At 41.1% G+C, this 21,483-nt stretch overlaps 1 long non-coding RNA gene across 2 annotated transcripts; it reads left to right on the top strand.

The window, feature by feature from the left end:
* The first annotated feature begins 1,204 nt into the window (after positions 1-1,204).
* Positions 1,205-18,808, top strand: LOC142587633 (uncharacterized). Of its 2 annotated transcripts, XR_012829597.1 has the most exons (3): positions 1,205-1,395; positions 5,618-5,792; positions 18,702-18,808. It is a non-coding gene; the product is annotated as an uncharacterized LOC142587633 (long non-coding RNA). The 2 variants fall into 2 exon arrangements; XR_012829596.1 differs by lacking the exons at positions 1,205-1,395; positions 5,618-5,792 and adding an exon at positions 15,899-16,006.
* The last annotated feature ends 2,675 nt before the right edge of the window (positions 18,809-21,483 follow it).

Raw genomic sequence — 21,483 nt, 5'->3', positions numbered from 1 at the left:
TTTGCTTTATGTACTCGCGCTATGTACGTTATTTTGCGCAAGTGTTACATCGCCTTTTATGTTAGGGTGAAATGTACTTTTCAGTCCTTTCCCGATAACTCTTTGTATTGATTTTGCGTTTTTTTAACACTGTTTTGGAAGCATGTGATCATTACAAACATTTTTAACTCTCACATTGTTTAGCGCTCATATATCTGTTTTCTCGTGTCATTTGTTCAATGACGCCCCCCTTACTCAATGCTCCTCTTGGGGCCTGTAAGGTACCTTGAAATAAATAAATAAATAAATAAATAAATAAATATATATATATATATATATATATATATATATATATATATATATATATATATATATATATATATATATATATATATATATATATTTAGTAGACATGGCAACGTTGCCGTCGGTCCTTTGCGTTATAATGTGTTGAAACGTGAAACTGCGTACCTAACTCACCTCACTGAAACAAACACTTTCTGGTGCATAATATGACTAATAAGGTTGAGATTTTTATACCTTCTTTTTTGGGGCACGGTGTGTCTGCTCCTTTTATTGCTTGCCAAGAAAAGTGCCTGATTCATCATTTACTGCAATCGTAAATGGTTGCGATTCCGAATATTGTGTTCTCTAATGTAGCCTTATTCGGGAGACGGTGCAAACCATGGCCGCGCAGAGCTGTAGGTGAAAATGGGCACAAGGAAAAAAGACAGTCGTACCATTCTTATAAACAAGTGTCCAGCTGTATCACGGTTATGGGGGAAGAAAATGCTGTAAGGAGAACACCAACAGCAGAAGCACAAGAGAGAAGCAATTGCGCTCCTTGGACAGCTCAACCGCCGAAATCACGTCGGTTGAGGGAAGAAGGTTTCTGTGTCTCAAAGATTCCTCGTGTAGGCAAAAATTATTCTGCTGCGAAACTCCCTGCAGATGAAGAGCATATTTATAGTATTCATTTACCTATTCATGAAAGTTTCTTCTTATATAGTTACCAAGATGCCTAGGGGATCAGCGCATCTAGGAAATGATAAATTCCGAGAGAGTGTTCTAATAAAGTTTTGTTTCAAGGCAGTTCAAATACCACATTTATTGCGCGCGCTAGTTCAGTTGAACGCGGCCATGGTTGCCACATTTCGATGGACGCGAAATGTAAACGTGTCTTTGTATCATGCATCAAGGGCAGGGCAGAAAACCTCAGCTCGTCAAGGTTAATTCAGAGCCTCACACTACAGCGTGCCACATAATGATCTCATGGTTTTGGCACCGTAAACCATTCTCCCTACTCCCTCCAAGAAAACATTCAGATGATAGAACTTTTGGAAGCCAGAAGATATGGAGTGAAGACAAGGTTCTGAAAGAGCATCTGGTAGAAAGTTGGAGCAACGCTGCATACAGGTAAGTCTTGCATGCTTTCTCTTATCGATCCTTTCTAGAGAGCGACGAATAACAGTCGTTTTCGTAAGAGCAACACAAAGAAATTGCACCTTGCTCCCGTCATCTATTTTCTCTCACTTCTTGGTAAGCACACAACAGCAATACAGCAATATGTAAACAGCATGACTGCGTGCACCTGCTGTGTTAGAACACTCAAGCGCTCGCTTCGCTGACTCTTTCTTATAGGATATTATGAGAACTCGCAAAGCTGATATCATGCGTTGCGTTCCTATTTTCAAAGTGAGCTACGTTGTATTGTTCGTAGGAACTTTGGCATTGTTAGTTAAAGGCCACCTGAACAGTCCTTATATAAAAGTAAGTATGTAACCATGTTTATGCATGAAGACTTGGATTGGATTATAGAGCTTAAAGTGCCAAAATGACAACTGGATTAAGACGCACGCCACATTGGGAGGCTATAGATTATTTTGACCACCCGGGGATCCTTACGCGCCTCCAATGTGCAGGGCACTACCGTATTTTAATTTCACCCCAGCGAATTGCGGCCGCTGCGGCCGGGATTCGATCCATACACCTTATGCATAGCACCGAAACATCATAGCGGCTAAGCCACCACGACAGGTATGCATAAAGTTTTGACAGTAAATATTGGGTGTAATTTTCGAGCAAGAGTGAAAGCTTAAATGCACGAATTCTACATATTTGTTACCTTTGTTTTGTTTAAAATTGTGACTAATACTTTTTAAAATCATTCGGAGTGATATGCTCTCAATATATTGCAACATATGACTGTCGTTGAGCCAATAAAGTTCTTTGATTGAAATTTCCTTCCACTAAGATTTGCGAGGAAATATTTTTTATTTTCATTACGTGAACTGGGCAGAATATCACTATGATTTTAAGCAAAATATCAAAAGATAGGTATTCAGAATGATGCGCTCTGCGTTCTTCTATCTGATTTCACTGGGCTGTCGAAAGCACTTGTTTCAAGTAGTCGCCATTTCGGTCCATTTATTGTAATATGCAATACATTTCATTGAATACGAATAGCTACTATTCGGTTTCGTTTGCAATAAAACAATTTTGATTTCTCACAAAATTAATCCACATCAAGAAACACCACATTTTGTACATAATGTCTTGCAGAAAAGTTTTAAGGTTCGAAGCACCAATGCTCCTTTTGCAACGAACAAAGATATGTGCTCCATCAGAGACATTGCCAAAAAAAAAGTTACTTTTTTATGCACTTGATATTTCTTTATATTTCTTAATGGTGTTTGGGCCTGTCACAAAAGCAAGGATTTATCAGTTTCCAGTTAGTCATTCGTCTTTTTGCCTCTATCGTGTAGAACGATGCAGATTTCATATTAAGTAATGCTATATAAGCCTCCTAGGCTGGCCCTTCCAAATTACTTAGCGATTTAGAAATATGACTCAGATGCAGCTAATAATGAGATCGATATAAGGAAGACTATGGATGAACCATATCACCATAGCGAAACTACCTTGTCATGTGTATGCCTTCAGCACAAAAACTGCTGACTTCGAACCACCCACAAGCCGCTCTTTGATAGCGATATTCCACATCACTGCGTTGATCGACTTTTGCCGATGGATTCGTTATGCGCCTGCTCACCAACACTTTTAAATTCAACAACCACAGCAGTATAATGCTCTTCCCGAATAAAAAATTGCAGCTTTATAGAAGTAGTGTGCCTAAATTATGTGCCGTGCTTGTATATGTTTAGTGGCACATATTTGACATACGTCTGGGTCACCTTCATTATTCATGAATGTAATAAAACTGGACCTTCAGTTTTCTCGCACCAAACTAGTTACATAGCGAAACATTTCCTTGTGGGGTGTACAGGCAAATAATACGGGGTGAACCCGACCATCAGGCGCCAAGATTAAAAAAAAAATATCCAGATGCCGCGTAGCGGAGCAAAACAAAGGTAATGTTGTTTGCCGTCACCTGGAGTTGCACAGATTATTTTATGCATTCCGCCTAACAAGGTACTTATTCCTAACTACTTCAACTTCTCATCATTAGAATAACATGAAAAGCGTCAACGAAAACGTCGAAAGCTTTCTGTTGCTCGATAGGTGCTACATAAAGGTGTTTTTCCAAACGTCAATGGAGCCCGCGAATACACGCAACGTTCCTCGAGCCACCAGCCACAGGTTTATTTCGCTTGAGTTTGGGGGCTTCTTTCATGCTCGGAAAAACATTCTTCTGTAGCCCGTATTGAGCAAGACAAAGCTTTATCGGGTGTTTTTCATGTCGCTCTACAATTTTTTCATTTACGCTTTCCGCCTAATTTTAACATTTCCCAAGGTTGTAGATTAATTAGAAATAATTATGTAATTCCGAGGAAAGCGATAAATAAGCTGAGTATGTCGAAGCGACGGCAACGGCTATTAGCTTGATTCTGTTCAGCTACGTGGCATTTGAATATCTTTAAATCTTGGTCTATGATAGTTGGGAGACCCTGTGCACAAGCTAGTATGTAATTATAATATGTGCACACGCAAAAAGAGAAAGAGGAACTTACTTAAACAAGTAAAATGGTATTCCTAAATACAACGGACACCAGATTGGGTGCCATCGCACAGTTGCCTTTGCAATGTGATCCCAAACAAAAGAGTTGGGGAGAACTGCTCATACAGTGTACAATAAATGTAACAAAATGCCTGTGTAATTTCATCAGAATCACTAACAAATCGTAATCATTTCTGAAAAAACCATGCCACACAATAGTGACGGGTGGAACTCGTTAACAAATAAGGCTTTCTACAGTATTACTCGAGTTTGAGTGCTGCCTGCTTAATACTTGTTGGTAAGAGCGCGATATTCCTCGGTATTCCTCGATATCCCTCGATATCCCGCGATATCCCTCGATGTTCCTCAATATACCTCGGTATTGCGAAACGGAAGGGCTACCGCAGTAGGGTATTTAACTCTTGCGCAAAAAGGCACAAGCATCCAGCATAGTTTTATTGATACATGAAAAGTGCAACTTGATAACATCTATCTAAAGTTGGAGTGTTGTAGTAAAAAGGGAGTAGAATTCTGAGCACTTCAATACTTTTAGTAAGCTGGCACTCTAAGGCTGAGACTGCCAGGCATCCTACAACTATAAAACCACAATCTTCAAGCTTTAAAACTTGCCATAGAGGTTCGCGCATCTGGCATTTAGAAATATCACTCAATTCTAATCGAATTTTAGGATAAATTCATTTTATTTGGATGAGATCGATATGTTTGACAGCAGCGCCCAATCAGTCACTGTGTTCCAGGAGGATAGGGACCGGGTAGATAGCGTTGTGCATCTCGCGATCCTCATACCCCATAAATTTCGGCAAGTGAGCAGCCAACATTCCCTTTTCTGTTTATGAAAAGTTCGGACATAGAAGAATATCACTTTGATGTTGCAATCATGGTTAACTCGGAAGTAAATTGAGGAGCGAAACTCCTGACAATGACGAGATATATAAGCGGGAAGCGTAACCTCGTTTTTTGTCCAATTGTGCGTTACAATTCTTCTGTTGGTGCGGGTTAATAATTTCAAACTTTTCTGAAATCAGAGAAAGCAGCCCGTATCCACGGTGACTCGGACACAACAAAATGATTCCTATTCAAAAACGCAGCAGTCGCCTCCTATAGTATCAGGCGCCTTGGCGAGTTTTCTCTATCGGCGGGTTGTATCGGAGTGCCCAAAGTTCTCAACGGAGGTGCTGCAGAGGTAAGAACTCAGGTTCCGCCTACTCTGGTGACGCCACCTCAAGCCATCATGAATCCATCGATGAAAACTGACCTTTCTACGTATACATAACTGGACATGCAGACTGCCAGCTAGAACCCTGAGTTTGTTATGGAGTTTAACGGATGAGATGGAGAGTGCAATTTACGAACCCTTTACTTCGCCTTAGAGGACAGCACACAAACACTGTTTGTAAACTGTGTTGTGGTTGTTATGTCCTGCAATAACCCCCAACGGGAGTTCTTTGCTTCTTACTCGAGCACAGACCTCACGGAGAGGGTCAACGCTGCACTCCAACCAAGGAGCCAGCGCAACATTGATAGGGTGCAGATATGTGCAGAAAAGATATGCGGATTATTCCGCCGACTTGACCTAAACAATGAGCGAAGACAAGAAGCTTCGCCATGTTCTTTTTATTACATGCTATTGAAAAAAGTATATTTCTAATCCCATTGCAGGAAAAGCTACGACGCCAGAAATGCGAATTGACAAGACAATGTAAAGACGGCCTGTGCTGCCTAAAGAAGGGCAGCTACGGACCAACGTGCCAACCAGTTGCAAAATTAGGCGAAAAGTGCAGCACGACAGATGCGGACGGAGTCTATAAAATACGTTGCCCCTGCGCTAATCATGGTAATTCAAACACGTAGGCAAATACATGTTTAAGCGCGTATTGAAAATTGGTAAGAGGTGCACAAAGTAGAAGACGATAGAAAACACAACGCGCTGGATCTTTGCTTTCCTACGACTGTCGTCCTTGTGCCTCTGAACCTCTTCCGTATTTTTGGTACGCGCTCGAACATGTTTATGTCTGTATTCCATTTCTTGTAGTGTGGCAATAGAAGACGCCATACCAGAGAAATTTACCGCCCAACGTTTGGAGGTGCATTCTTCCGTTGAACTTTGTGGTAACTATGTCGCTTACTGCATGAAAACATCAAATTCATTTATTGGTGTAAGAACGAAGTACTCACAATGACAGCAAGCACGTAACGCCTGCGTTGCTGGGCAGTGTTACAGTGCAACAGAACCTGGAAACTACCAGGTGGCCGGGGCCTCACCGAATGGTTACAGTAGTCGGGGATCACCTTCAATAAAATTCCACGAAGACGCAAAGACGCTTTGCCCGCGAACACCAACTGAGTAACACTGCAAGGCTTTTCTAAGCGCCCCCATTTTTATAGTGGGCAATTTCTTTCACAGCACTACTAGCTGATAAGCGAATGATGCTGAAATCTCCTCATTGCAACACATACACGTCTTCAAAAGCACAATTTGTTAATAAAAATTTTTTTAGCCTTTTTATACCACATAATGGCAAAATTCGCCGTCTGGCGGATTTATGTGATGATAATTCTTTGCCATGGGACGTATTATTGAGGAAACCAGGCATACTAGAATGTTCTCCCAGTTGTAGCATAAAAATATCCTCATGAATTACGAAAGGAAGCTTCCGATTGTATTGTTCACTCGATGGTCATAGATTCATTGCAGCAAATTAGGTCATTTCTGAAGTAGTCTTTTTACTTCTAAGCACTTCAAAGAGGAATAAATGTCCACCCACGTGGGCGCATCCCAATTAAAAGTAGCTGTGCAATGAAGTTACGGTTTTACTACCCGCAGACACAAACACACATTGCTCTCCAATCACATTTGTGTCATTTTTTACAATATAGCACATATTTCCAACTCAATCATATTGAGGCCTATTTGAAGCTACATAGAAGGAAAGAGGTGTGAGCCGCTAAATACCTAGGTGCACTTCCAAGGATGTGCGGTGCTTTGACGTCTTTATGAAGCATCCATGGTTACGGAGTTTTGCAGCATCATTGATGTGAGGTTTATTGGCAATAGATGAGAGATACCTTACAGTTTCGGGCTGTTGCATTCAGGAGCGAGGTATTTGTTACTGATAGGCACATCTAGACCTCCATATCGTTGGCAGTATGCGTCCCCTTCGAGCAAGGGAAGTTAGCAGCCATTCAGCTATAGACGCTGGACTTAAAATAAACTAATAACGCCAGAGTTGATGCCATGTGTCCAAAATACAAAGTGAGTGACGCTAGTTTTAAAAATTAGTCCCGACCATTTCGGACATGGACATCTATTCCGAAGTGAAAATGGGCACAGCTGCGCCATGTACCAACCGAATTGGTGCCGTTAACCTCCGTTGCTCAAAGAAGAATTTCAATTTGTGTTATATATGTGCGTCATATGCTTAAATTTTCGGGGTTAAGCTCACGTGGAGGTCCGTCGTAAAACGTGTTCATGCTCCAAGCGTCCATTCCGTGATGTCACTACACCGTTCGGTTACGCCCTATTTGGCCCAAATTTTGCCATATGAAAACGCACATATCTAAACAGCAATGGAGGAGCGTCGAAGGCGCTTAGTAAAACAGCTTCTTTTACAAACAATATATTGAACCAGTATTGACGCTGGTGGACGCCACGCCACTAGACCATATTTACTTGTTGGTTTGCAAAACAGGCGTATAAAACATGAACTTTCAATTTAAGAGTATGAACAAGGGGGGGGAGCAGCTTTCAATAATATGTGGCTGTAAAGGGGCAAACCTTGAAGCATCAAACATATGGTAGTTTATGCTATAAGTCTCATAGTGACGAATGAACGCTAATATTCTAAGGCTAACAGTTCTTCATCGGATATAGTTTATATTGTTGAGATAGAAGGGGATAGGTGAGGAGGGGAATGAAGGGGGGAAGCTTGATGACTGACCCTGCCGTGATAGGAGAAGCCATCGTGCACATGTGAAAAAGTACAACGCTATGTTGAGATTCTACTGTATAGCTTTTTACCAGAAATGTGCTCTACAGTTGTCTGGCAAACGCAGCTGTAGAAGTACAGATGGAGATGCTGTGTGCACGGTTAAGGAGTCCAACTGAAGTCGAACCACAACGAAAACAAGATTGGCTTTACCTTTACGAATATGCTACAGAAGACAAAAAAATCCATAATGTGCGAGGAGCTCTCCGGAGCTGTTAAAGGTAGCATCTAGTAAATTTCTTGTTGGCTTTGCCAATTGGTTCATTGGTCATGACGAATTCGTCAAATTTAGATTTGGGACATTCACTAAATATGCAGACTGTCCTGTGCAATTCGAGACAGTTGAAAACCCTAAGCAGTTTGTACCGCCGTTGTGTGTTCAGTATATGATTTTTGTTTGTTTGTGTAGCAAAATATTAAATAGCGAAACAACGTACCCTCGGTTCTGTCCAGCTCCGTGCCATTGGTAAATTTCTAAATTTTGGCACAATTTACATGGCACACTTTGCATATAATAATCACAAACAAATTTTTTTGTGTTGCACCACGCTGCCACGTCAGAATTCACATTTGTGTATCAGCGAGAAAAGTACTCAACTCGACCATTGGAGCGTCCCAGGGCTGAAATAAAAAGTGGACATTTTTCTCCTCAGAGCGGCCTTGTGAGTTCTCAATGACAACGCTCTACACGTAATGTGCTCATTCGTTCTGGTTTTACAAAATAGTTGGTTAGTTGATATTGTGCTTTATCAAGTATTACCAAATGAGGGGTTCACTGAGCAGTTATAAAGCGTTAAACTCGGCATCTTTCTACTGCGTATTTTCTGCTATTTGCTACGCACGTTATAATGCGTACTTTATGACGGTGCATAACAAAAATGTTTAAAAATTCAATACCGGACATGTTTATTGTAGAATATACGAAACTCTTTTTCGGCACACTAACTGATGCACATTCTGTCACCCAGCTCCCGCTATTTCTGCATATTTACGAACTCTGAAATGTCAAATTATAAATAAAACATTATAGTAAAAGTAGTAGAATTCTATATTGACTATACTGACCCGTAAATAACACAGACTAGCCACGCAACATGTATTGCAAGTAGGGAGGAACCGCATACGAAAGCTGCTTCTATAACAGATTATGAAATTAGGAGGGCCTTGAGAAAGATGTCCCCGTGAAAAGAACGACAAGGTGGAACAGCAATTGACCTAATGAAACATTGAGGAAATGACCTGCTTGTATTAATTGCGAAACGCTACAGAATGCCTCACGACTACAACTTTACCCGAGAACTGCGCCAATTCCAACATTACACCAATCCACAGGAATATATATATATATATATATATATAATTATATAGCGACTGCAAGATGACCATGGCTGCTATATATATATATATATATATATATATATATATATATATATATATATATATATATATATATATATAGTAGACATGGTAATCTTCCCGTCGGTTCTTTGCGTTATAATGTGTTGAAACGTGAAGCTGCATACATAACTAACCTCACTGAAACAAACACTTTCTGGTGCATAACTTGACAAAGAAGGTTGCGATTTTTATACCTTCTTTTCTGGGGCACGGTGTGTCTGCTCCTTTTATTGCTTGCCAAGAAAAGTGCCTGATTCATGGTTTACTGCAATCGTAAATGGTTGCGATTCCGAATATTGTGTTCTCTAATGTAGCCTTATTCGGGAGACGGTGCACACCATGGCCGCGCAGAGCTGTAGGTGGAAATGGGCAGAAGGAAGAAAGACAGTCGTACCATTCTTATAAACAAGTGTACAGCTGCATCACGGTTATTGGGGAAGAAAATGCTGTAAGGAGAACACCAACAGCAGAAGCACAAGAGAGAAGCAATTGCGCTCCTTGGACAGCTCAACCGCCGAAATCACGTGCGTTGAGGGAAGAAGGTTTCTGTGTCTCAAAGATTCCCAGTGTAGGCAAAAATTATTCTGCTGCGAAACTCCCTGCAGATCAAGAGCATATTTATAGTATTCATTTACCCATTCATGAAAGTTTCTTCTTATATAGTTACCAAGATGCCTAGGGGATCAGCACATCTAGGAAATGATAAATTCCGAGAGAGTGTTCTAATAAAGTTTTGCTTTAAGGCAGTTCAACTACCACATTTATTGCGCGCGCTAGTTCAGTTGATCGCGGCCATGGTTGCCACATTTCGATGGACGCGAAATGCAAACGTGTCTTTGTATCATGCATCGAGGGCAGGGCAAAAAACCTCAGCTCGTCAAGGTTAATTCAGAGCCTCACACTACAGCGTGCCACATAATGATCTCATGGTTTTGGCACCGTAAACCATTCTCTCTACTCCCTCCAAGAAAACATTCAGATGATAGAACTTGTGGAAGCCAGAAGATATGGAGTGAAAACAAGGTTCTGAAAGAGCATCTGGTAGAACGTTGGAGCAACGCTGCATACAGGTAAGTCTTGCAGTCTTGCAGGATTCCGTAAAGACTACTCAACAACAGATCATATTCACACTATCAATCAGGTGATAGAGAAATGTGCGGAATATAACCAACCCTTATATATAGCTTTCATTGATTACGAGAAAGCGTTTGATTCTGTCGAAACCTCAGCAGCCATGGAGGCATTACGGAATCAGGGTGTAGACGAGCCGTATGTAAAAATGCTGAAAGATATCTATAGCGGCTCCACAGCCACCGTAGTCCTCCATAAAGCAAGCAACAAAATCCCAATAAAGAAAGGCGTCAGGCAGGGAGATACAATCTCTCCAATGCTATTCACAGCATATTTACAGGAGGTATTCGGAGACCTGGATTGGGAAGAATTGGGGATAAAAGTTAATGGAGAGTACCTTAGCAACTTGCGATTCGCTGATGATATTGCTTTGCATAGTAACTCAGGGGACCAATTGCAATGCATGCTCACTGACCTGGAGAGGCAAAGCAGAAGAGTGGGTCTAAAAATTAATTTGCAGAAAACTAAAGTAATGTTTAACAGTCTCGGAAGAGAACAGCAATTTACAATAGGCAGCGAGGTACTGGAAGTCGTAAGGGAATACACCTACTTGGGGCAAGTAGTGACGGCGGATCCGGATCATGAGACGGAAATAATTAGGAGAATAAGGATGGGCTGGGGTGCGTTTGGCAGGCAATCTCAGATCATGAACAGCAGGTTGCCATTATCCCTCAAGAGAAAAGTATATAATAACTGTGTCTTACCAGTACTCACCTACGGGGCAGAAATCTGGAGGCTTACGAAAAGAGTTCTACTCAAATTGAGGACGACGCAACGAGCTATGGAAAGAAGAATTATAGGTGTAACGTTAAGGGATAAGAAAAGAGCAGATTGGGTCAGGGAACAAACGCGAGTTAATGACATCTTAGTTGAAATCAGGAAAAAGAAATTGGCATGGGCAGGACATGTAATGAGGAGGGAAGATAACCGATGGTCCTTAAGGGTTACGGACTGGATCCCAAGGGAAGGGAAGCGTAGCAGGGGGCGGCAGAAAGTTAGGTGGGCGGATGAGATTAAGAAGTTTGCAGGGACGGCGTGGCCACAATTAGTACATAACCGGGGTTGTTGGAGAAATATGGGAGAGGCCTTTGCCTTGCAGTGGGCGTAACCAGGCTGATGATAATGATAATAAAAAAAAGTCTTGCATGCTTTGTCTTATCGATCCTTTCTAGAGAGCGACGAATAACAGTCGTTTTCGTAAGAGGAATGCAAAGAAATTGCACCATGCTCCCGTCATCGATTTTCTCTGACTTCTTGGGAAGCACACAACAGCAGTACAGCAAAATGTAAACAGCATGACTACGTGCACCTGCTGTGTTAGAACACTCAAGTGCTCGCTTCGCTGACTCTTTCTTATAGGATATTATGAGAACTCGCAAAGCTGATATCATGTGTTGCGTTTCTATTTTCCAAGTGAGCTACGTTGTATTGTTCGTAGGAACTTTGGCATTGTTAGTTAAAGGGCAGCTGAACAGTCCTTATATATAAGTAAGTATGTAACCATGTTTATGCATGAAGACTTGGATTGAATTATAGAGCTTAAAGTGCCAAAATGACAACTGGATTAAGAGGCACGCCACATTGGGAGGCTATAGATTATTTTGACCACCCGGGGATCCTTACGCGCATCCAATGTGCGGGGCACTACCGTATTTTAATTTCACCCCAGCGAATTTCGGCCGCAGCGGCCAGGATTTGATCCATCAACCTTATGCTTAGCACCGAAACATCATAGCGACTAAGCCACCACGACAGGTATGCATAAAGTTCTGACAGTAAATATTGGGTGTAATTTTCGAGCAAGAGTGAAAGCTTAAATGCACGGATTCTATATATTTGTTACCTTTGTTTTGTTTAAAATTGTGACCTATACTTTATTAGAATCATTCGGAGTCATATGCTCTCAATATATTGCAACATATGACTGTCGTTGAGCCAATAGAGTTCTTTGATTGAAATTTCCTTCCACTAAGATTTGCGAGGAAATATTTTTTATTTGCATTACGTGAACTGGGCGGAATATCACTATAATTTTAGGCAAAATATCAAAAGATAGGTACTCAGAATGATGCGCTCTGCGTTCTTCTATCTGATTTCACTGGGCTTTCGAAAGCACTTGCTTCAAGTAGTCGCCATTTCGGTCCATTTAATGTAATATGAAATATATTTCATTTAATACGAATAGCTACTATTCGGTTTCGTTTGCAATAAAACAATTTTGATTTCTCGCAAAATTAAGCCACATCAAGAAACACCACATTTTGTATATAATGTCTTGCAGAAAAGTTTTAAGGTTCGAAGCACCAATGCTCCTTTTGCAACGAACAAAGATATGTGCTCCATCAGAGACATTGCCAAAAAAAAAAGTTACTTTTTTATGCACTTGATGTTTCTTTATATTTTTAATAGTGTTTGGGCCTGTCACAAAAACAAGGATTTATCAGTTTCCAGTTAGTCATTCGTCTTTTTGCCTCTATCGTGTAGACCGATGGAGATTTCATATTAAGTAATGCGACATAAGCCTCCTAGGCTGGCCCTTCGAAATTATTTAGAGATTTAGAAATATGACTCAGATGCAGCTAATAATGACATCGATATAAGGAAGAGTATGGATGAACCATATCACCATAGCGAAATTACCTTGTCATTTGTACGCCTTCAGCACGAAAACTGCTGACTTCGCACCACTCACAAGCCGCCCTTTGATAGCGATATTCCACATCACTGCGTTGATCGACTTTTGCCGGTGGATTCGTTATGTGCCTGCTCACTAACACTTTTAAATTCAACAACCACGCAGTATAATGCTCTTCCCGAATAAAAAAATGCAGCTTTATAGAAGTAGTGCGCCTAAACTATGTGCGGTGCTTGTATATGTTTAGTGGTACATATTCGACATACGTCTGCGTCACCTTCATTATTCATGAATGTAATAAAACTGGACCTTCAGTTTTCTCGCACCAAACTAGATACATTGCGCAACGTTTCCTTCTGGGGTGTACAGGCAAATAATACGGGGTGAACCCGACCATGAGGCGCCAAAATTTAAAAAAAAAAATATCCAGATGCCGCGTAGCGGAGCAAAACAAAGGTAATGTTGTTTGCCGTCGCCTGGAGTTGCCCAGATTATTTTATGCATTCCGCCTAATTAGGTATTTATTCCTAATTACTTCAACTTCTCATCCATTAGAATAACACGAAAAGCGTCAACGAAAACGTCAAAAGCTTTCTGTTGCTTGATACGTGCTACATAAAGGTGTTTTTCCAAACGTCAATGAAGCCCGCGAATACACGCAACGTTCCTCGAGCGACCAGCCACAGGGCGATTTCGCTTGAGTTTGGGGGCTTCTTTCATGCTCGGAAAAACATTTTTATGTAGCACGTATTGAGCAAGACAAAGCTTTATCGGGAGTTTTTCATGTCGCTCTACAATTTTCTCATTCACGCTTTTCGTCTAATTTTAACATTTCACAAGGTTGTAGATTAATTAGGAATAATTATGTAATTCCGAGGAAAGCGATAAATAAGCTGAGTATGTCGCAGCGACGGCAACGACTATTACCTTGATTCTGGTCAGCTACGTGGCATTTGAATATCTTTAAATCTTGGTCTATGATAGTTGGGAGACCCTGTGCACAAGCTAGTATGTAATTATAAGATGTGCACATGCAAAAAGAGAAAGAGGAACTTACTTAAACAAGTAAGAAAGTATTCCTAAATACAACGGACACCAGATTGGGTGCGATCGCACAGTTGCCTTTGCAATGTGATCCCAACCAAAAGAGTTGGGGAGAACTGCTCATACAGTGTACAATAAATGTACAAAAATGCCTGTGTAATTTCATCAGAATCACTAAACAATCGTAATCATTTCTGAAAAAACCATGCCACACAATAGTGACGGGTGGAATTCGTTAACAAAAAAGCCTTTCCACAGTATTACTGGAGTTTGAGTGCTGCCTGCTTAATACTTGTTGGTAAGAGCGCGATATTCCTCGGTATTCCTCGATATCCCTCGATATCCCGCGATATCCCTCGATGTTCCTCAATATACCTCGGTATTGCGAAACGGAAGGGCTACCGCAGTAGGGTATTTAACTCTTGCCCAAAAAGGCACAAGCATCCAGCATAGTTTTATTGATACATGAAAAGTGCAACTTGATAACATCTATCTAAAGTTGGAGTGTTGTAGTAAAAAGGGAGTAGAATTCTGAGCACTTTAATACTTTTAGTAAGCTGGCACTCCAAGACTAAGACTGCCAGGAATCCTACAACTATAAAACCACAATCTTCAAGCTTTAAAACTTGCCATAGAGGTTCGCGCATCTGACATTTAGAAATATCACTCAATTCTAATCGAATTTAAGGATAAATTCATTTTATTTGGATGAGATCGATATGTTTGACAGCAGCGCCCAATCAGTCACTGTGCTCCAAGAGGATAGGGACCGGGTAGATAGCGTTATGCATCTCGCGATCCTCATACCCCATAAATTTCGGCAGGTGAGCAGCCAACATTCCCTTTTCTGTTTATGAAAGTTCGGACATAGAAGAATATCACTTTGATGTTGCAATCATGGCTAACTCGGAAGTAAATTGAGGAGCGAAACTCCTGACAATGACGAAATATATAAGCGGGAAGCGTAACTTCGTTTTTTGTCCAAATGTACGTTACAATTCTTCTGTTGGTGCGCGTTAATAATTTCAAACTTTTCTGAAATCAGAGAAAGCAGCCCAGATGCACGGTGACTCGGACACAACAAAATGATTCCTATTCAAAAACGCAGCAGTCGCCTCCTGTAGTATCAGGCGCCTTGGCGAGTTTCCTCTATCGGCGGGTTGTATCGGAGTGCCCAAAGTTCTCAACGGAGGTGCAGCAGAGGTAGGAACTCAGGTTCCGCCTACCCTGGTGACGCCACTTCAAGCCATCATGAATCCATCCATGAAAACTGACCTTTCTACGTATACATAATTGGACATGCAGAGGGCCAGCTAGGACCCTGAGTTTGTTATGGAGTTTAACGGATGAGATGGAGAATGCAATTTACGAATCCCTTACTTCGCCTTAGAGGACAGCACACAAACACTGTTTGTAAACTGTGTTGTGGTTGTTATGTCCTGCAATAACCCCCAACGGGAGTTCCTTGCTTCTTACCCGAGCACAGACCTCACGGAGAGGGTCTACGCTGCACTCCAAGCAAGAAGCCAGCTCAACATTGATAGGGTGCAGATATGTGCAGAAGGGATATGCGGATTATTCCGCCGACTTGACCTAAACAATGAGCGAAGACGAGAAGCTTCGCCATGTTCGTTTTATTACATGCTATTGAAAAAAGTATATTTCTAATCCCATTGCAGGAAAAGCTACGACACGAGAAATGCAAATTCACAAGACAATGTAAAGACCGCCTGTGCTGCCTCAGGTAGGGCAACTACGAACCAACGTGCCAACCAGTTGCAAAATTAGGCGAAAAGTGCAGCACGACAGATGCGGACGGAGTCTATAAAATACGTTGCCCCTGTGCTAATCATGGTAATTCAAAGACGTAGGAAAATACATGTTTAAGCGCGTATTGAAAATTGGTAAGAGGTGCACAAAGTAGAAGACGATAGAAAACACAACGCGCTGGATCTTTGCTTTCCTACGACTGTCGTCCTTGTGCCTCTGAACCTCTTCCTTATTTTTGGCACGTGCTGGAACATTTTTATGTCTGTATTCCATTTCTTGTAGTGGGGCAATAAAAGACGCCATACCAGAGAAATTTACCGCCCAACGTTTGGAGGTGCATCCTTCCGTTGAACTTTATGGTAACTATGTCACTTACTGCATGAAAACATCAAATTCATTTATTGGTGTAAGAACGAAGTACTCACAATCACAGCAAGCACGTAACGCTTGCGTTGCTGGGCAGTGTTACAGTGCAACAGAACCGGGAAACTACCAGGTGGCCGGGGCCTCACCGAATGGTTACGGTAGTCGGGGATCACCTTCAAAAAAATGCCAGGAAAACGCAAAGACGCTTTGTCCGCAAACGCCAACTGAGTAACACTGCAAGGCATTTCTAAGCGCCCACATTTTTATAGTGGGCAATTTCTTTCACAGCACTACTAGCTGATAAACGAATGATGCTGAATTCTCCTCAATGCAAGACATACACGTCTTCAAAAGCACAATTTGCTAATAAAAATTTTTTTAGCCTTTTTATACCACATAATGGCAAAATTCGCCGTCTGGCGGATTTATGTGATGATAATTCTTTGCCATGGGACATATTATTGAGATAACCAGGCATACTAGAATGTTCTCCCAGTTGTAGCATAAAAATATCCTTATGAATTACGAAAGGAAGCTTCCGATTGTATTGTTCACTCGATGGTCATAGATTCATTGCAGCAAATTAGGTCATTTCTGAAGTAGTCTTTTTACTTCCAAGCACTTCAAAGAGGAATAAATGTCCACCCACGTGGGCGCATCCCAATTAAAGTAGCTGTGCAATGGAGTTACGGTTTTACTACCCGCAGACACAAACACACATTGCGCTCTAATCACAGTTGTGTCATTTGTTACAGTATAGCACATATTTCCAACTCAAGCATATTGAGGCCTATTTGAAGCTACATAGAAGGAAAGAGGTGTGAGCCGCTAAATACCTAGGTGCACTTCAAAGGATGTGCGGTGCTTTGACGTCTTCATGAAGCATCCATGGTTACGGAATTTTGCAGCATCATTGATGTGAGGTTTATTGGCAATAGATGAGAGATACCTTACTCTTTCGGGCTGTTGCATTCAGGAGCGAGGTATTTGTGACTGATAGGCACATCTAGACATCCATATCGTTGGCAGTATGCGTCCCCTTCGAGCAAGGGAAGTTAGCAGCCATTCAGCTATAGACGCTGGACTTAAAATAAACTAATAACGCCAGAGTTGAAGTCATGTGTCCAAAATACAAAGTGAGTGACGCTAGTCTTAAAAATTAGTCCGGACCATCTCGGACATGGACATCTATTCCGAAGTGAAAATGGGCACAGCTGCGCCATGTACCAACCGAATTGGTGCGGTTAACCTCCGTTGTTCAAAGAAGAATTTCAATTTGTGTTATATATGTGCGTCATATGTTTAAATTTTCGGGGTAAAGCTCACGTGGACGTCCGTCGTAAAACGTGTTCATGCTCCAAGCGTCCATTCCGTGATGTCACTACACCGTTCGGTTACGCCCTATATGGCCCAAATTTTGCCATATGAAAACGCCCATATCTAAACAGCACTGGAGGAGCGTCGAAGGCGCTTAGTAAAACAGCTTCTTTTATAAACAATATATTGAACCAGTATTGACGCAGGTGGACGCCACGCCACTAGACCATATTTGCTTGTTTGTTTGCAATACAGGCGTATAAAACATGAACCTTCAATTAAAGAGTATGAACAAGGGGGGGAGCAGCTTTCAATAATATGTGGCTCTAAAGGGGCAAACCTTGAAGCATCAAACATATGATAGTTTATGCTATAAGTGTCATAGTGAAGAATGAACGCTAATATTCTAAGGCTAACAGTTCTTCATCGGATATAGCTTATATAGTTGAGACAGAGGGGGATAGGTGAGGAGGGAGATGAAGGGGGGAAGCGTGATGACTGACCCTGCCGTGATAGTAGAAGCCATCGTGCACAGGTCAAAAAGTACAACGCTATGTTGAGATTCTACTGTATAGCTTTTTAGCAGAAATGTGCTCTACAGTTGTCTGGCAAACGCAGCTTTAGAAGTACAGATGGAGATGCTCTGTGCACGGTTAAGGAGTCCAACTGAAGTCGAACCACAACGAAAACAAGATTGGCTTTACCTTTATGAATATGCCACAAAAGAAAAAAAAATCCATCATGTGCGAGGAGCTCTCAGGAGCTGTTAAAGGTAGCATCTAGTATATTTCTTGTTGGCTTTGCCAATTGGTTCATTGGTCATGACCAATTCGTCAAATTTAGATTTGGGACATTCACTAAATATGCAGACTGTCCAGTGCAATTCGAGAGAGTTGAAAACCCTAAGCAGTTTGTACCGCCGTTGTGTGTTCAGTATATGATTTTTGTTTGTTTGTGTAGCAAAGTACTAAGCAGAGAAACAACGTACCCTCGGTTCTGTCCAGCTCCGAGTCATTGGTAAATTTCTAAATTTTGGCACAATTTACATGGCACACCTTGCATATAATAATCACAAACAAATTTTTTTGTGTTGCAGCACGCTGCCACGCCAGAATTCACATTTGTGTATCAGCGAGAAAAGTACTCAACTCGACCATTGGAGCGTCCAAGGGCTGAAATAAAAAGTGGACATTTTTCTCCTCAGAGCGGCCTTGTGATTTGTCAATGACAACGCTCTACACGTAATGTGCTCATTGGTTCTGGTTATACAAAATAGTTGGTTAGTTAATATTGTGCTTTATCAAGTATTACCAAATGAGGGGTTCACTGAGCAGTTATAAAGCGTTAAACTCGGCATCTTTCTACTGCGTATTTTCACCTATTTGCTACGCATTTTATAATGCGTACTTTATGACGGTGCATAACAAAAATATTTAAAAATTCAATACCGGACATGTTTACTGTAGAATATACGAAACTCTTTTTCGGCATACTAACTGATGCACATTCTATCACCCAGCTCCCGCTTTTTCTGCATATTTACGAACTCGGAAATGTAAAATGATAAATAAAACATTATAGTAAAAGTAGTAGAATTCTATACTGAATATACTGACCCGTAAATAACAGACTAGCCACGCAACGTGTATTGCAAGTAGGGAGGAACCGCATACGAAAGCTGCTTCTATAACAGATTATGAAATTAGGAGGGCCTTGAGAGAGATGTCCCCGTGAAAAGAACGACAAGGTGGAACAGCAATTGACTTAATGAAACATTGAGGTAATGACCTGCTTGAATTAATTGCGAAACGCTACACAATGCCTCACGACTTCAACTCTACCCGAGAACTGCACCAATTCCAACATTACACCAATCCACAAGAATGAAGACGTTAAAACCTAAAGAAATATTCGCCCACTAGCTTGCTTTCAGTACTGTATAGAATATTTACTACGATAACTTCTAATACAATTAGGAAAACACTTCTATTACGTCAGACAAGAGAACAAGATGACGTCAGGAAGGAATAATCTGCAATTTATTATATTCATCTCAGTAATAATTTATTTTTGAAACTGACGGAGTGCAATGAACCTACTTATATGGATTTCATACATTATGAAGAGGCATTTGATTCAGTCGAGATCACATCAATCATTGAGGCGTTGTGCAATCAAGGAGTACACAATGCATATGCGAACACATTCTGTAGCTAGTTTGTTCTAGACAAGAAAGGTATAAAATTACCTCTCAGGAACGGCGTCAGGCAATCACTTGAATGACATTCACTGCATGTTAAGAAGTATCCAAATTATTAGACTGTTAAGGCTTAGAAGTGACAATCAACAACAAATATATACAGCTCCTTCGGCGTGAAGGTTAGGTTGCTCTTTTCAGCACCACTGGATATAAATTCAAGAAATCATAGAGAATTTTAGCCGAGGAATTGTGAGAGTTGGGTTGAAGATTGTCATGCAGCATACCAAGGTAACGTTCTATATCCTGGCAACGCAACAACGATTCATTACCGCCTGTCTGGATGTAGAATCTGAGCAGGAGTAAATTATCAAAGTCAAATACCCAGAAGGGACACAAACCATGTGAAGAAAGTTCACATAAAAAATTAGGTTTAGGTGCACACCGCAGGCATTACCAATTGAATAACCCGCACCAGCTAGTGGGGCTGATCAAGAGGACAAATTGGCCCCAAGACCGCCTAGAATAACGTAGGCCTCCAAACATAAGAATAAAGCAACTGTGTGCTTGATGCAGATGATGCAATATTCGCAATTTCTGATCAATTTATTCCTACGCGCCAGAGTATTTCGTTCAATATAACAGTCAGCGGATGTTTGGACGTGCCTTGAGTGAACTGAGATAGTCAGTTTCTCGAGTCAGCATCTGCTGTAACCTTTTCATGTTTTACCACATCTAGTTGAAATCCGCACCGATTTTGAAAATTCCTGAAGTTAAATTCAAAATCTCTTATTTCTAGCCATATTCCATTTACTCCATTTCTAGCCATATAATAGTGTGTTTGAGCACGCAGATACAAAGAGCAGCTGGACGCAACGGACAATTGTGCAGAGTTGCTGTCTTTTCCTCAGTTGATGATGTCGTAATATTATACATGTGAGATATTTACTTTCTGAATTTTATTTTCTCTCTGAAAGAGGTGTATGTACTACAGATGACGTGCGCTGTTCCTGCAGAGCTATTCTAATAATGGGCGTTCTAGGATGTTGTGCAAGCGAAAGTCAGTGTTATGACGAAATTACCCGCGGGTAAGCATAATGATTTTATTCGTAGGTTTAAAGGTGAAGAGAATTAGGGAGCAACAGAAAAAAATATCGGCGACCAGCATACGTTAACTTTCCACTCGGCGAAAAAAATGCCAAAGGTTACTAACCCAACGCACACTGAAATTCTTTATGTACAACGTGAAAAAATCACCGTTAGGTGAAAAAAGAAGAGCCACTATAGAAAAGAGTGCAGACTACCAACTGTGTTTTGGGAGAATCGGGAAGCTATAATAAAGACTTTATTTATTAAATATATATAATGTGGTTGCAATACTGATAAGAACTTCAGGAAAAGTGGGGAACCCTCGAAATATAATTTCTTTTTCTGAAACCAGATACTCACATTCCACAGAAAACGGAATGATTCATGTCAAAAGAAAATTTAAGCGCTAAAGGTGGTTCACAACAAAACTTACAGTGTGCCAATATCAAAGGGGACCGTCAAGGAAGACTACCTCCCTGTCAGTTAACGGCACCGTTGGCGTAGTTACACAATTGTTATCGCTGTGTATTTTTTAGGAGCAGCCCCGTAGGAACAGGCCAATAATTTGCATGGGCGCATACAGTGCTGTTGC

The sequence above is a fragment of the Dermacentor variabilis genome, chromosome 7, assembly GCF_050947875.1.
Source record: "Dermacentor variabilis isolate Ectoservices chromosome 7, ASM5094787v1, whole genome shotgun sequence".
NCBI classification, from domain to species: Eukaryota; Metazoa; Arthropoda; class Arachnida; order Ixodida; family Ixodidae; genus Dermacentor; species Dermacentor variabilis.
Note: the sequence above shows the minus strand (reverse complement) of the source record. Positions and strands in the feature narration are given on the sequence as shown.